General features: G+C 47.6%; 1 long non-coding RNA gene across 1 annotated transcript in view; it reads left to right on the forward strand.

Annotated features, from left to right (window-relative positions):
• Positions 1-5,856: 5,856 nt before the first annotated feature.
• The window catches only part of LOC125643841 (uncharacterized), a 30,467-nt gene continuing 21,688 nt past the window's right edge, over positions 5,857-14,635 (forward strand). The window contains exon 1 of the long non-coding RNA XR_007358845.2: positions 5,857-6,363. This is a non-coding gene — a long non-coding RNA (uncharacterized LOC125643841). The remainder of the gene's footprint in view (positions 6,364-14,635) is intronic.

Consider the following 14,635-nt stretch of genomic DNA (forward strand, 5'->3'; position numbering starts at 1 on the left):
CGGGAGCTTGATTTAATGGGAGCAGGCCAGCGAGTGACACTCGGCCTGGTTTCCCCCTGCCTTGCAAAGCGCTACCCTACCTGAATAGCAGGATTTTCCACCCCCTGCACTTAGCACAAGGTGTGAATGAGTGACCATGAGGAATCGGGCCCATCGAGTCACTGCCTGTATCCAGCAGCTGAATGGCAACATGTACAGGTGCATTCTCCGATAGCAGTGACTGCCAGTGCCCGGGTGCCAGAGTTGGAGCACCCAACCTGCTCTCCTTCCCACATACCAAACAGAAACCCTGACAAGACAAGACAAACAGAGCAGAAAAACAGTTCCACACACCTTCTTCTCAACTAGCTTTTGCTTGTGAGCCCACTAGAAAATGACTCCACTGCCCCCCCCTTCTCCCCCACTCTCCTCCTGAATAAAACTGGCAGAACACATTCAGCTTCAAAGCCACTTAACTAAAGAATACAATCTTACATTCCTGTTGCACCTGGAGGATCTCAAAGGCATATGACAAACTCAGCAAACTGCCGTACAAACCATACAGGGGGCTCATGCTAGACATCACTGAAATGCTGCCACTTCTGGGGTGGAACGCAGCACCGGTTTAATAACGCACAGACTCCATACACAATAGTTCAGGGAAGGAAGAAAAATACCATCCCCCAATGGAAACTCATGATGTAATTTTGGTGAGCAGAACCAAAGACGTTTAAATGGAAAAGACCTATTAGATCATCTATATCCATATTCCAAGGCAGTGCATGATTGTTTCCAGAGACCGTGTATGAGAGCCAGACAGGAGTCAAACTTACACTCCTATAATTCAGAGTCAAATGTGCATTGTGCCCCTGGTATTGGAGAGAATGTATTTACCCAGTATGGAGTGCCACAGACAGTCACAGACTGGGCCTCCTCTCTCGGGCTTTTTGTCAGGGGATAAGCTCTGAGGTGATTGCCAATGAGTTTTAGTGATTCTGCATGATGGATTCATGACCCAGCAGTCTGAGTAAATGGCAAGCCCTAGTCATTGTCAGGGTGCATTGGTGCTCACTGACAGGGCCTTCCCACCATGTGGATTCGCCTCATGCAGCTCCCTTGGTCTGTTAAGACAGCAGATGGAAGTGGAATGGGGCATAAGGAGCTGGAGCCCCCGGGGAGGACACATGGAAACTGGGGACAGGCATGCAGAAGTGGGACAGGAAACAGAGCGAGGCAAGCAAAAATGGGACAGAGCACCCAGAAAGGAGGTACAGAGGCTGGTGATGGGGTGAACAAAGATCAAACTGGACCAGAGCAGGAAGGGGTTAATGGCTAGACCTGGAAAAAGGGGCAGAAGCCAGCTTCACCCTGCAACATCTGCCATTAATATCAAGCTGGGAGGAGCCTCCTCCAGCAGGACTGCGATAAAAGGGACTTTGAGATGCTTGATTTTATTTCTTAAGCTGCTAAAAACGGCAGGAAGAGGTGTCAGGCAGCAGCCCTGATGCTCCAACCCTGTCTCATGGTGTAGAAGGACTGGCTGTTGACTAATAAGTTCTTGCCACCTGGGGCAAGACAGTACTTCCTGGGGGCAAAGACAGAGCAGTCCTGAGGGTTAAAACCATTGGAGCCAACCAAATGATGCCTACCCTGCTCACTGCACTTTGCTGCTTGTGGCTAACTGTGCCCGAGGCCTGGGTGTCACAAACTCCGCACCTGGCATCTCGCTGGAGGCATTGCTGCTGTTCCATTAACTGCCCGCTTCCTTTAATTACGGACCTGTACCCACGTTTGGCCAGGCTGCCAGCTTTCCGGGGCACTTCATCCTCAGACAATGGCCCCCATCTCTCGGCCTGAGGTAATGATACTGCAATAAAAGGGTTGATTATGGTTTAATAACGTTCGGTTAAGCTGTAGAGCAGAAGGATCTGCTCACTTGCTTGGAGAAGGCATGGGAACTGGGAACCTGGAGGGACCCTTTCAAACACAGGCAAAATGGCACAGGCCCACCAATGGTGGAGCTAGCAGAGAGCACTTCATGCACTCCCCAATGGAACCGCCCCACTCTCCTGCAGGGGAGAAAGTATGTCTGTAGGTGGGGAATCTTCACCCTCCACCATTCTTCCTATGCGGGGCAGGACACAATCTGGTCAGGGTTAAAGTAAAGGACAGTCAGGTTTATTGGCTACATCTCTCATGGCCAGTTGTCTACCTGAAATGAAGCCTCCCAGAGAGCCTGTCCCAGCATGGGCCCTTGGGGAGCTGGATCTACTTTGGCTGCTCCAAATCTCTGGTGGAGGGCATGGAGGCGGGTCCCTTCGGCAGGATATTACACATTCAGACTCATTGGTTTCAACCTACTATAGCAAACCACACACATTAGAGCCACACCCAAGATCTGCTGGTATCCCTCAGCAGAACCTGTCTCCATCCCTTTAGCTCCTAAAGAGGGATAGAGCAGGGAGGAAGTGTCTTTTTGCCTCTAGTCCCCACAGTGCCCATTAACCCATGCTCAAGAGCTGTCTCTGTCCCTCTAACCCTGCCGAGCTCCCTCTGCCTCACACTGACTTGCAGCAATATCAGCTGGAAAGTTTGGGCACCAGAGCAGATTTGGATATTAGTCCTCTGAAGTGTTGCCTTAGGCAAAGGCTAAGAAAAGGGGACACGTCTCCAAACTGAGGATACACCTGGAATAGTACCAGGACCATGGCAGTTCAGTACCAAACTGTTCTTCTCCAGCTGTGGATTTTCCACCCATTCAAACCCTGGCTTTGCTCCATCATTTGCAGTTGACACCTTTGGGTCTCCTCATTCATGGCCCTGCCATCCCAAAGGTCCCAGATACGTACACCCCAGAACTATATTAATGTCAGACTAAGTGGCCCATGTCTGTATCCACTGAAAGAAACAATGTTTGAGCCCATTAGGGGAAGGAGAGGGGGATGTGACATTTTCTTTACTTTCTGACTAGTAAGGGGCTTTCCTGGAACCAGAACAGATAAAGTAGGTAGGAGCCAAGGAGGGGAAAGACAACAGCAGTCCTGTTTCCCACCTCACATGCATCGGCTGCAACTTTGAAGAGCCTCATTATGAGTTACAATCTTCTGGTAGTCAGTAAGTGCCACCTTCCATAAATCAGCTCAAAGGTCCTGTGGGACGCAGTGCTGGCTTTGATGATGCCGGAGGAAATTAGAGAGATACAGTAGGCAACAGTTGCTCAGCATCCTCTTCATTCAGAATAGAACAGAGTGAATAATCCAAAACAAATAATTTACCCAAGGAATTTGTCTCTTTTTCCTTTGTGGGACAATCCTGGGCAGGTGGCAATTTCTTCCCGTTTTATTTTCCTTCAGCAAAAGTGTTTGGTGACTTTTGCAATGTTCTGTAGATCACAAACATGATTCATTACTCACTAGTCAAACTATCTTGGTAAATTATGATTGGTCAGAATAGTCAGGTGTGATTACCTTTTTGCTCCCTGGTTGGATGAGCATGCAAGCACATCCCACACAAATACACAAGTGCAACTTTGGCGTTCACTAGCATTTGACTGGATTGCATGAACGTTTGTGGGAAGGCACGAAGGGGAAAGAAGAAAGAACACGGCCAACGTGGATTCAATTTAAAGTTAAGAGCAAATAGTAGTGGAATAGTTTTTGTTGTATTTGTCCAGCTGTAATTTGGGGAGAGAGAAAGAAAGAGAGAGAGAGAGAGAAACATTGTTTAAAGCAGGGAATTTTAAAATCTCATCCATGGCAGCTGAACTGGTAGTGGCCCAAAAGGGGAACTCTTTAGTGTAATTTCCTAGTTAGACCCAAGCCTGTGTGCGTGTATGTGTGTGTGTTTGCCTGTTTAAACATATCCTAGAGATCTCCTGCCATCCCCCCAAAACCTGTCTCCATCCCCCTCTAACTCCTAAAGAGGGAGGCCTCCCTCTGTTCCACAGTAGGAAGGGAAGTTTCAGAGCAGCAGCCGTGTTAGTCTGTATTCGCAAAAAGAAAAGGAGTACTTGTGGCACCTTAGGGACTAACCAATTTATTTGAGCATAAGCTTTCGTGAGCTACAGCTCAGAGTCTCTTTGCCTCTAAGCTCTCTCAGCCCCACAGTGTTTCTCCACACCTCCCAAGATCTCATGTCTAGTGGGCAGGAACCAGTGTTTGCCCAGCTGAGGAGCAGGGTGTGTGGGGCACACTTTCACCAAGCAGACAGTGAAGGAGACGTTGTCAAGGCTGGGAAGCCTGACAGAGTGAACTGTGTTGGTTTAGTTTCCAAGCGTCTTTTCTCTGCCTCTAAGTTGGCAAAGCCTGGAGATATCCAAGAACCCCGTTCTGTGAGCACCCCCGGGAGTGGGATCCTGGTCTGTTCCAGTAACACAGCTGCTCAGAGGAAGGAGCAAACAGGCAGGTTGGGCCAGAAGGACTGTGTGCCATGTACGCTCGCTTCTGCCCTCGCAAGTGAAGCTCAAAGCCCTGGCACAGGTAGAGACAAGTGGCCTCGATAAGATGCTGGCATTTCTTTTCTGTTGCCGAAAGGACATTGTGGACCTGACTTCCCATTACTCTGATCTAGTAACGTTTTATACCCATGGATGTAAATGACACAGGAGGGGCAGGCAATGGTGAATCAAGCCCTGTGAAGGGAGGTGAAATTCCCCATCTACTCCCCTTCCTTCCTGTTAACTACATCCTAGCTCCCCCTCCTTCAGTGGAACGAGCCACTTGCAGAGGGATCTTCCAGGTATGAGTCCAGGCAAGTGGCAGGAACCACAACAGCTGAGGGTGAGAGCAGGACTGCACCTTTACTAGTTGTAGCCTTGTGCCTGTGGCCTAGCCACTATCTCACTAAGCATTCTCCCTGAGAGCTACCACGGAGCAATTAGGCAGTGCTTGGTTACAGGGTTTTCTCTTTATTATTGTGAGATTATTTCCCCCTTTGCTGATTTATAACTTTGCTAAACAACATCAGTTTGCTTCCCTTTCACACGACTCCCTAAAAAACAGAGGTATATTAAGTGACAGTCAGGGCAAATGCGAATGCAGACTCTCACCTTAGCGCAGGTTGCAAAGCCAGGGATCACACCCCAGGAAATAAATCCATCCTAGGGATTAATCAGACTAGCTTCTGTTCCACTTTCAATAAGAACCAGAGCCAGAGCCAGGGCCTGTGGCACCAGCCAGCCAAACAGCCTCCTGGGCAAGAGAGCTGGGTGAAAAATTTAGAGGCAAAAAATGCAGGGAAAACTTGGAAATTGCAATGTTGTTTCTATGTCACAAGATTAAAAGAAAACGGTGGCGGAAAATTTTAAATCAAAATCGTTATCAAAAGGGTTGTCAACATGTTTCATTTACCAGAAAACCAGAGTTTGGTAAGCACAACATTTTGATAATTTCAATAATTGTTTTGTTGACAAAAATGTCATGAAAGTTTTGTAAACATTGGAACAGTTAGAAAAAAATGTCTCAACAGTTCTTGAAAAAGGCTATTTTTTAACAATAACAAGAAATTTCGTTTAAAAAAATGCTGACCAGTTTGAAGAGGCATGCAGTGTACGGCCTAGGAGGGAGCAAGGCGGCAACTGTAAGGCAGAGGACCGGGTTTCTATTGTTGGCTCTGTCACTGATTTGCTGGGTCACCTTGGGCAGTTCCCTTCACCCTTCTGTGCCTCACTTTCACCGTCTGTTAAACGGGGGCTAATGACACTGACCTGGTTTTGTAAAGCGCTCTGCGATCCTGGGATGAAAGGGGGTGTATATGTGCAAAGTCATTGTCATTCTCCTTCTTGGAAGCCTGGCTCACATATGTCCTTAAAGATAACACAGGAATAGGGTTGCCACGTGTTTTTGCACCACAGAGTTCAGTTCATGGAACCAGCCTGTCTCAGGGGATGGGCTTAGCTCCCAGGGCTCTTCCAAAGCTGGCAGACTCATTTCTGCAAATATATTTGCCCCCTTTAAAAAATATTTTTGCTGGTGCACAGGTCAGCATGGCAGAACCTCAGTCTCTCCGGGAGGTGCGCACTGGAGGAGAAACCCAGGAATATGGAAGGTGGAAAAATGAATGTTTGATAACCGCTGACCAAAGGTGGTCCAGCAGAACATCGCCTTTCCCTGATGCACTGAGGATTATGTTTGGGATGTAGCTCGCTTTTCTCCATTAGCTATGTACTGTCTCACAGAAATGCCATCTCCTAGTATGAAAAATGAAGCCAATTAGGAACCAGCAGACTGCATGGGCCAACAAGCACTTCAGCAGCTCCTGAGTTTGTGAATAACAGCCACAGCCATTTATCTTATTAGTCGCATGGCACTTTTCGCCTTTCTATGGCACGGACCCAGTCGGGCAACAGGCAGTAGCATGGAATGATCAGCAGCAGGATTAACTCCGGTAAGGGATGGGAAATTTATCATGGAATGTAACAGCATACGCCCTCCCCCCACACTAGGGGGCAGCATAACCAGGGTTTAGGTAACATGAGCAGGTGCGGCAGACAATGAGGCTATGTTCAAAAATATGCCCCAAAGTCGATTTTCCTGTTGGTTTGCAATTGTATAGCCCCTGTCCATAATACTTTTGCCTTTGATTTTAACCAGAAGGATTTGCTTCCTTGAAAAGAGCAGGTTCTGGTAAAGCAGGTGTGGTTGTCTTTTCTAGGCATCCGATGAAGTGAGCTGTAGCTCACGAAAGCTTATGCTCCAATAAATTTGTTAGTCTCTAAGGTGCCACAAGTCCTCCTGTTCTTTTTTGCGAATACAGACTAACACGGCTGCTACTCTGAAACTTTTCTAGGCTTGTCGGCTAAGGTTATGGCTACATCTGCAATCATGTCACAGTTCAGGGCAATTGCACCTGTATTCCGCCTTCCTGGCCAGCAAGGCACCCACTCCTACAATCAGAGAGAGGATTGCAGCAGATGGGCCCAAGCTAGCTTTGATCGAGCTAGCCTGAATAACAGTAACAATGAAGTGCTGTCAGTATGGCAGCACAGGTGGTACAAGCCCACCAGGACCCTGGGTGCGTCGTTCAGTGGCTGGCCCACGCTGACGTGCTTCACTGCTTTTGAGCTGGCTAAAGCAGAGTTAGCACGTGCTGCAGGCACCCCTCTGCCTGCAGTGTAGACGTACACTGAGATCCACTGTGTTGGCTGATACGCACGCTCGCAATCTTATAGGCTCACGATAGTTAGTGGTTTTCTTGAAGCCCCAGATCCTGGAGCCAGGACTTTGCAAGAGAATCTTGGCTTTCAGTTTTTTTTTAAAAGAAAGTTTCTAGCCTTCAGGGTGGTGGAGAAAAGTCTGCAAACGTGACCCGCGTGTGCCCGAAAGCCTCTGAAATCTCATGATTTTCAAGACAATCTCATGATTTTCGGAGCTCAACTCATGATTTGTTCAGTTTTGGGGTTGGCATTTCGCCCTCTGTCACAGGACGACAATATGTCCTGCCTCCCCAGGGAAGACAGACTCGGTGATCTAAGAGGTGTTTTCCCTCATGAACCACAGTCGGTGTAGCAGGCAGTAAAGTTCTTGGGTCCCATTGCAGCCCCTGTGTGTTGTTCTGATGACGAGGGCTATTTAATAACAGAGGGTGCTAGTGATCGCTGAATGCGTTAGACACGGTGACTCTTGGTTAGGAAAGGCCCAGAATCGGAACTGTACGCTCCATACTAAAAGTCACAAAACCTGTTCAGGGTTTTCCAAGTGTAATGTGCACTTTACCCCGAGGAAGTATTTTGGATTCACCAGTAAATAAACAAATAAGCGTGTCTCTAATGGAGCATTCTCTGTAACGACATCATCGTGCCATCTGGCTCTTGTGGAGATGAAACCCAATTTATCCTGAACTTATTCAGTTAAAACCTATTAGTCTCATTTACATCAATCAATCTGTACAGGACAAAGGAACCGCCTCTCATGGAGCAGCCCAAAGAGATGGTTCAGAGGGGCAGCTGGTGGCTGCTGTAACAATGCCGACACCACCATGAAGAAAGACGCGTCACTGTTTGAAACAGATGAGGAACTTCCCATGAACACGGACGCTTCACTCCCTAGATTTCTGCAGAGAAAGGCACAGGCTGGGCTGGGTGAGATCTCCACTAATGGTGTCTCCAGGCCCAGCCTGGGAGAGCTTTAGCAGACAAAAGGAAAATGGTTTACTCTGGGCCAGCTGTAGGGTTTTGGGAAAACTATGAAAAATGTCCTCTCCACCCAGCCTGCCACATGCAATAAATAGCCTGTTGCCCTAGGACAGTGGCTTTCAACCTTTCCAGACTACTGTACCCCTTTTCAGGAGTCTGATTTGTCTTGCGGACCCCCAACTTTCACCTCACTTAAAAACTACTGGCTTGCAAAAATCAGACATAAAAATACAAAAGTGTCACAGCCACACTATTTACCGAAAAATTGCTGACTTTCTCATTTTTACCATATAATTATAAAATAAATAAATTGGAATAGTGATATTGTACTTACATTTCAGTGTTCAGTAGATAGAGCAGTATAAACAAGCCATTGTATGAAATTTTAGTTTGTACTGATTTCGCTAGTGCTTTTTATGTAGCCTGTTGTAAAAGTAGGCAAATATCTAGATGAGTTGATGTACCCCCTGGAAGACCTCTGCATACCCCCAGGGGTACATGTACCTGTGGTTGAGAACCATAGCCCTAGGATGATGGTGTTCTGCTTACGGCAGGAACCAGCCCTGGAGGTGACCTCTACAAATTGATGTGGGATGGGGCAGTCTGCCAGCCAATGTGTCCGATTATAAGAGCCCACCGTGACCAAATTAAATTTGGGACATAGGGCAAAATGACACCTTCAGAGTGTCACATCCCACTGTCCCCACATCTGCACACAGGGGACCACGTGTCCACACAGGCAGCTATATCAAAATAAAGGGTTTGTGTCCATCTGGCCTTTTGCTTTTTTACATGTTGGGTTTGTGAATGGGAGCCGAGTGATTCCTAGGCTCAAGCCTTGCTGTGGTGTTCTGGGCCCAGTCTTGCTCCCATTGAAGCCAATGGCAAAATTCCCAATGACTTCAATGGAAGCGAGATGAGCAGTGCTTAATTTGTAAAGAAAGAGGTGCCGGGGCTATGAACTGCCAAGCCCAGAGGTGCAAAGTAAGCACTGGAAATGAGGTTATAGCCTTACAGGAGGAAATAACCAGAGCTGGACAAAATTTTTCAGCCAAAACTTTTTTTGTGGATTCAGCAACAGTGAAACATTTTGAAAATTTGTGTCCATTTCACTACGTTGTTTCAGGACCAAGGCGGCTGAGCTGACTTTACTGGAGACGGAGCAGAGGGGAAATATGCCATAGGAATTAGCAACCTGGCTGTGAAATTAGAATAGTTAGGCAATGCCAAGCCTTTGGAGCTATGGTCAAGCGAGAGAGCCAGACAGTGATAAACTGCACTGCTCATTGCTGCAAAGGCAACAGAGGAGATTCCCCATGCAGGCTAGAGCAAGCAGCATTTATGTTGTTATACATCACACCTAGGGACTAGGACAGATGGCGATGCTCTTAGGACATGTATAGGGAACCACCTCCTTGGATGTGGGCAGCTAAAGAGGCAACTCTCACAATTTTATTATGAATTCTGTGATGTATGATGTTTTCTCCAAGCCCCAGCTCCCGGATTCATGTGATTATGAGGGAATCTCAGCTTGTGTCGTTGTTCTTTTAAAGTAAGTTTCTAGCTCTCATGGTTGCAGAAAAAAGCTCGAAAATGTGATCCGAGCGCATGGTAAAGCTTCAAACTCCTGAAAGCAAACAGCAAGAATGTAACATGTATTTTGTTTAAAAATCTCAGGATTTTTAAGCCAATCTCATGATTTTTGAGGCACTTACTTGTGATTTTTGAGCACATGGGGTTGGCACGACTGCTAGCATAGACATCTCATGAATGACTTCTACACACACACACAAAGAGCTGGTGTTTACAAAAAATAGGAATAGATAGTCTAAAAAAGACAACCTCGAAACAGTTGGAGGCTTAAATAGAAATTATAGCTAGAGGCAGAAATCTTTAAAAAAACTAAACTAGAAACAGGCAGAGGGTTAAAAGGAATTAGAAAAAAGGCAGAAATCTTAACATTTATTACAAATTAAAAATGTTAAAAATAAATTGGAAACAGAGATTTTGAGAAATAACAGACAGGGGATGTTTCATATAATTAGTCAGTGGTTATTTAGCAAGTGAATACAGTTTAAGGGCCTGACCCAAAGGGTACATCTACACTACAAGTGAAGGTGTGGTTTTAGCATGGATAGACACACCTGTCCTTGCTTTAATCTAGCTAGCAGGGTAACAATAGTGAAGATGTGGCCACAGGGGCTAGCTGCCTGAGTATGTGTCCAGGGTCCCTGCTGGGTTTGTACATGGGTGGGTAGACCTTGCTGCCTTGGTTTCACTGTTATTGTTACCCATGCCAGCTAGATTAAAGCGAGGACAGTTATGCCCAGCTATACCACACTCACCTTCACTTGCAGTGTAGACATACCCTGAATTCAGTGGAAAGACTCTCACGGATGGCTTGGGCTCAGGCCTTAGGGATTAGGAGAAGACGTTGTGATTAGGTCGGGGTTAGATAATCCGTGTCAGCGACCCTTCAACTACTTTACTAATCCAGACCTACCCTAAATGCATTGTCTTCCCCTCCCCTTTTCCCCCTCTCCCACTGTCTGCTACATTCATGTGTTGCTTAGACCAGGGGTTCTCACAACAAATTTTTTGGTGGCCCCAGCGTGCAGCCACCAACTCTTGCTGGTGGCCGGTCTGACAATTTTCCTAAAATACTTAATTAACTTTAGGAAAAACAAATCAATATGCACATATACATGGCCAAATTACTGTGATCTATTTAGATAGGGTTTTTGACAGACTCAATAATAAAAATAATGTACAGTTGTCTCTGTTCTTGACTGAGCCTAAACAGAATAGAAACACACATACGGTGCTTTGCACGTTCTTGTCTTTTTTTGTCGTTTCTTTTGCTTTTTTTGGTTGCTTTTTTTTAGACTTGCTAGTTAGTAAGTCTGCTGCTGTAAAAATTAACATTTGTATGTTTGTTAATATCACTTTTCACAGCAGACTTAACGCAGCCCCAGCAAGCCCGGGGAAAAATTAAGCCCTGGATGGGGAGGTGGGTAGGGAGGCAGCGGGGGCCAGGGGCAATTGGGTTGAGGCTGAGGGCCCAGAGGGGGCAGCAGGGGCCAGAGGTCAGCTCCCCATTCTCCTAGGTCCTTCTCACACGTCCAGTCTGCTCCACGTTCTCCTAGGTCCCATCCCACACGTCCAGTCAGCTCCATGTTCTCCTAGGTCCCTTCCCACACGTCCAGTCAGCTCCACGTTCTCCTAGGTCCCTTCCCACACGTCCAGTCAGCTCCACGTTCTCCCCTTGCCCTCACAGCCAGTGGCACTTGACATCATGGAAAGCAGCCAAGCCAGCAGGGGTTGGTTTTTTAGTTTTATTTTTTTTAATTGGCAGGATCTGTCTGCTTTTAAATAAATTGTGCTGGCTGAAAGTACATTCCATTAAGGACTCAGCCTCTGCTCCAGTTTTCAGAGGCTTGTAAATATTGAGGGGGGTTCTTTGAGTCAGCTGCCAGTGCACTCTCTGGGAAAGCACCGTGTTCCTGGCTCAGATGCATTTGGCTATACATAGGGACTTCTCACAGGGCCTAAAGAAGCTGACAGCTCAGCTCTGACAGCTTTATATCAAGGAAACCCTTAGCTATGTTATGTTCATGGCATACAAGCAGAGAAGTTAGATAAACTTTCTGGAAACCTAACACTACTTTATTTCTTAGAATCCAGAACTTTAATGCACAAGAACCCAAACCAGAGAGAGACAAAGCAGGCTGCTCCCTAAGGCAGTGAGATACAACTCACCCCACCTTGCTCTAGGCTCGCTCTTGGAAGACCAACTGCTGAAAGATCCCGATTGCATGCTTCCTTACAGAGCCCTAGCTTGCAAGCAGGACCAGGAAAACCCCAATAGCTTTATCATTTTAACACAGTTTTCAATAAACCACAAGCTATTACTGAGCAATGCGCTTAAGCCCCACAACAGGAGCGGTGCCCAGAGGGAGGAAACCGGGTTCAGCTCTAGTCGCTCTTCTACATTACAGAAATTTGGCATTGCCACTTGCTAGCGCCTGCCACAGAGTACAGCGCTCGCAGTGGTGCACAACCATGGCTGGGATCTTGACTAAAACAATGGTAACTTAAAAGTACAACAGCCAGTAGTGAGCTGGAGCTGGTTCGCACCCGTTCGTGCGAACCGGTGGTTAAATTTTGCAGCCGGCTTAGAACCGGTTGTTAAAGGGGTTCGGCAAACTGCGGCCCGTGGGACTGTCCTGACCGTCCCGCCTGAACTCTCCGTTGGGGAGGCTCCCCTGAGAATTTCTGCTCACCCGGCGGCCCTGCAGTCCTTCAGTGCTACCGAAGACCCAGAGCGACTGAAGAAACCAGTTCTTCAGCTTCTGGCATCTCATCACTGACAACAGCTAACAGCTGCAGAGGGAAGGATGCGTGATCGCTCCCTGTTTCAAGTTGTGTGGAACACCAGGGGCCTGCCGGGTCACCCGTAATTTCTCCATTTATAAAGGCGCTCCTCCAACAAACCCTGAGAACTGGTATAGAAAAGAGAGGAAACACCTTCCCAGGTGAAAATCGGTTAAGTGTGAGTCTGCTGTATAATAGGGCCAGATCCTTAGACAGTGTGAATTAGCAACGTTGCATTTATTTCACTGGAGTTGTGCCAGTTAATATGAGCTGAGAATCTGGCCCTGCGGCAATCTGTTCGACTCGGCTAGAACTCAGGATGAATTCCTTCCCAGTGGGTTTCCAGTGCCACAGTCGCTGACTTTGCAATGTGCTGGGGGGTGCTCAACCCCTGGCTCTGCCCCAGGCCTTGCCCCCACTCCACCCCTTCCCCCAAGGCCCCACCCCGCCTCTTCCCACCCCCACCTCGTCTCTTCCTGCCTCCTTCCGCCCCCTCCCCCAAGCGCACCATGTCTGCGCTCCTCCCCCCCTCCTCCCTCCCAGCCTCCCCGCACGCTGCAAAACAGCTGACCGGGGCTGGCCAGCGGGTGGGAGGCACTGGGGGGAAGCTGATGGGGGGGCTGCCGGTGGGTGCTGAGCACCCACCATTTCTTCCGCATGGGTGCTCCAGTCCCCGAGCATGCACGAAGTCAGCGCCTATGTCCCATGCCCTCTGTGCTTACCCTCCTCTTGCATGGCATACGAGCCCTTGCTCATCTCAGTACCCTGCCTAGTGCCTTTGCTGTCCCATGCCAGATTACTGCTTCGGAGCCAGATTATTCTGTCCACCATCGTGAAAGAGACCTACCAATGAAATCCTGGATTAAGTCTCCCTATCCGTAGAGCAAAGGGTGGGAGGGTGGAAGCACTGGCGTAGACTTCACTCCTCTGTCGATGGTGGGTGCTGAGCATGGCTAACCCACCTTCTTCAGACCAGAGGGGCTGTGCGAGAGGAGGGTGGGCTTGTTTGCAGGTGTTAGGATCTAGTTTAATCTCTGAGTTTTGTTGGGTTGTTACATTTTTTAACCAGGCCTGAATAATTTAGATTCGACGATATTTCAGTCTGGGGTTGTTAGCTTGAATGTTCTTTCAATTGCTGCTTGACCCAGTTTCAAAATAAAGGGAAACCTACCAAATGAAAAGCTCGCAGGCTGGGAGGCAAGGAGCCTCCTAACTTATTCCAGATTTCTCCTCCCTTCCTCCACACTGGAAAATGAAATAACCTGAGAAACCGTATTCTGGGATGCCATGTATTCCTGTGGAAATGTACACTGGTGCCCAACACCAGGGCACCTGGGATCTCCCATCAATAAAGCAACCTGTTAAAATGTAACCGTTCTGGGGATATTATGCAGATGCCATGAAAACCCAGGGACTGCAGGGAAGGGCATGGGGAATGGAGAGTTAGGGCAGTCCTGGATAAGGCCCCTACTGGGAAACCATATTCTTCCCTTGCTGGGAAATGGACTTGATCTAACAGGTCTTTTCCAGCACTATCGACTATGATCCTAAGAGGATGCGTGGGAGATATTCTCTGAAGCTCTAAAATAGTTTGAATCCAACCTACGTACACACATTTAAAAAGGCCCTTTGAGACCAGCAATGAAGAGACTGTCTGTAAAAGGGATTTCTGATGTGTCCGGCTCCATAGTATGTAGAAACTAAAGGTCCAACATTATTAGACAAAAATCTCAAGGTCAATGACATGCATAAAGAACTGAGCACAGAGGGCTACATGCCCAGGCCCAACCAGCACAAGGGGCTGTGTTCTCCTGTGATTCTAGGGAGGGATTTTGCTGTATTTACATTTCAGTCACCATCCCGTAGTTCCCTGACATTCAACGGTGGGCGAGATAAGAGAAAAACGTCTGCTCTCTGCTCTTTCCAGCATGCATCAACTCAGATTTTAGGCTCTTTGTTACTCTCAAAATATTTCAGTACTGGCGCTCCCATGACAATTATATTTTAAATTCCTGAAAGCTCTTCTTGAGCCTGTCACCCCAGACCGATCCTATCGGGTCCTCCAGCAGCATTCTGAGTGGAACACTTAATCGTAACACATTAGGGGTGAATTTGCTTAGCTCTGTGAATATGGCCCTGAATTTCTACAAG

This window comes from Caretta caretta, chromosome 10, assembly GCF_965140235.1.
Source record: "Caretta caretta isolate rCarCar2 chromosome 10, rCarCar1.hap1, whole genome shotgun sequence".
Lineage (NCBI taxonomy): Eukaryota > Metazoa > Chordata > Testudines > Cheloniidae > Caretta > Caretta caretta.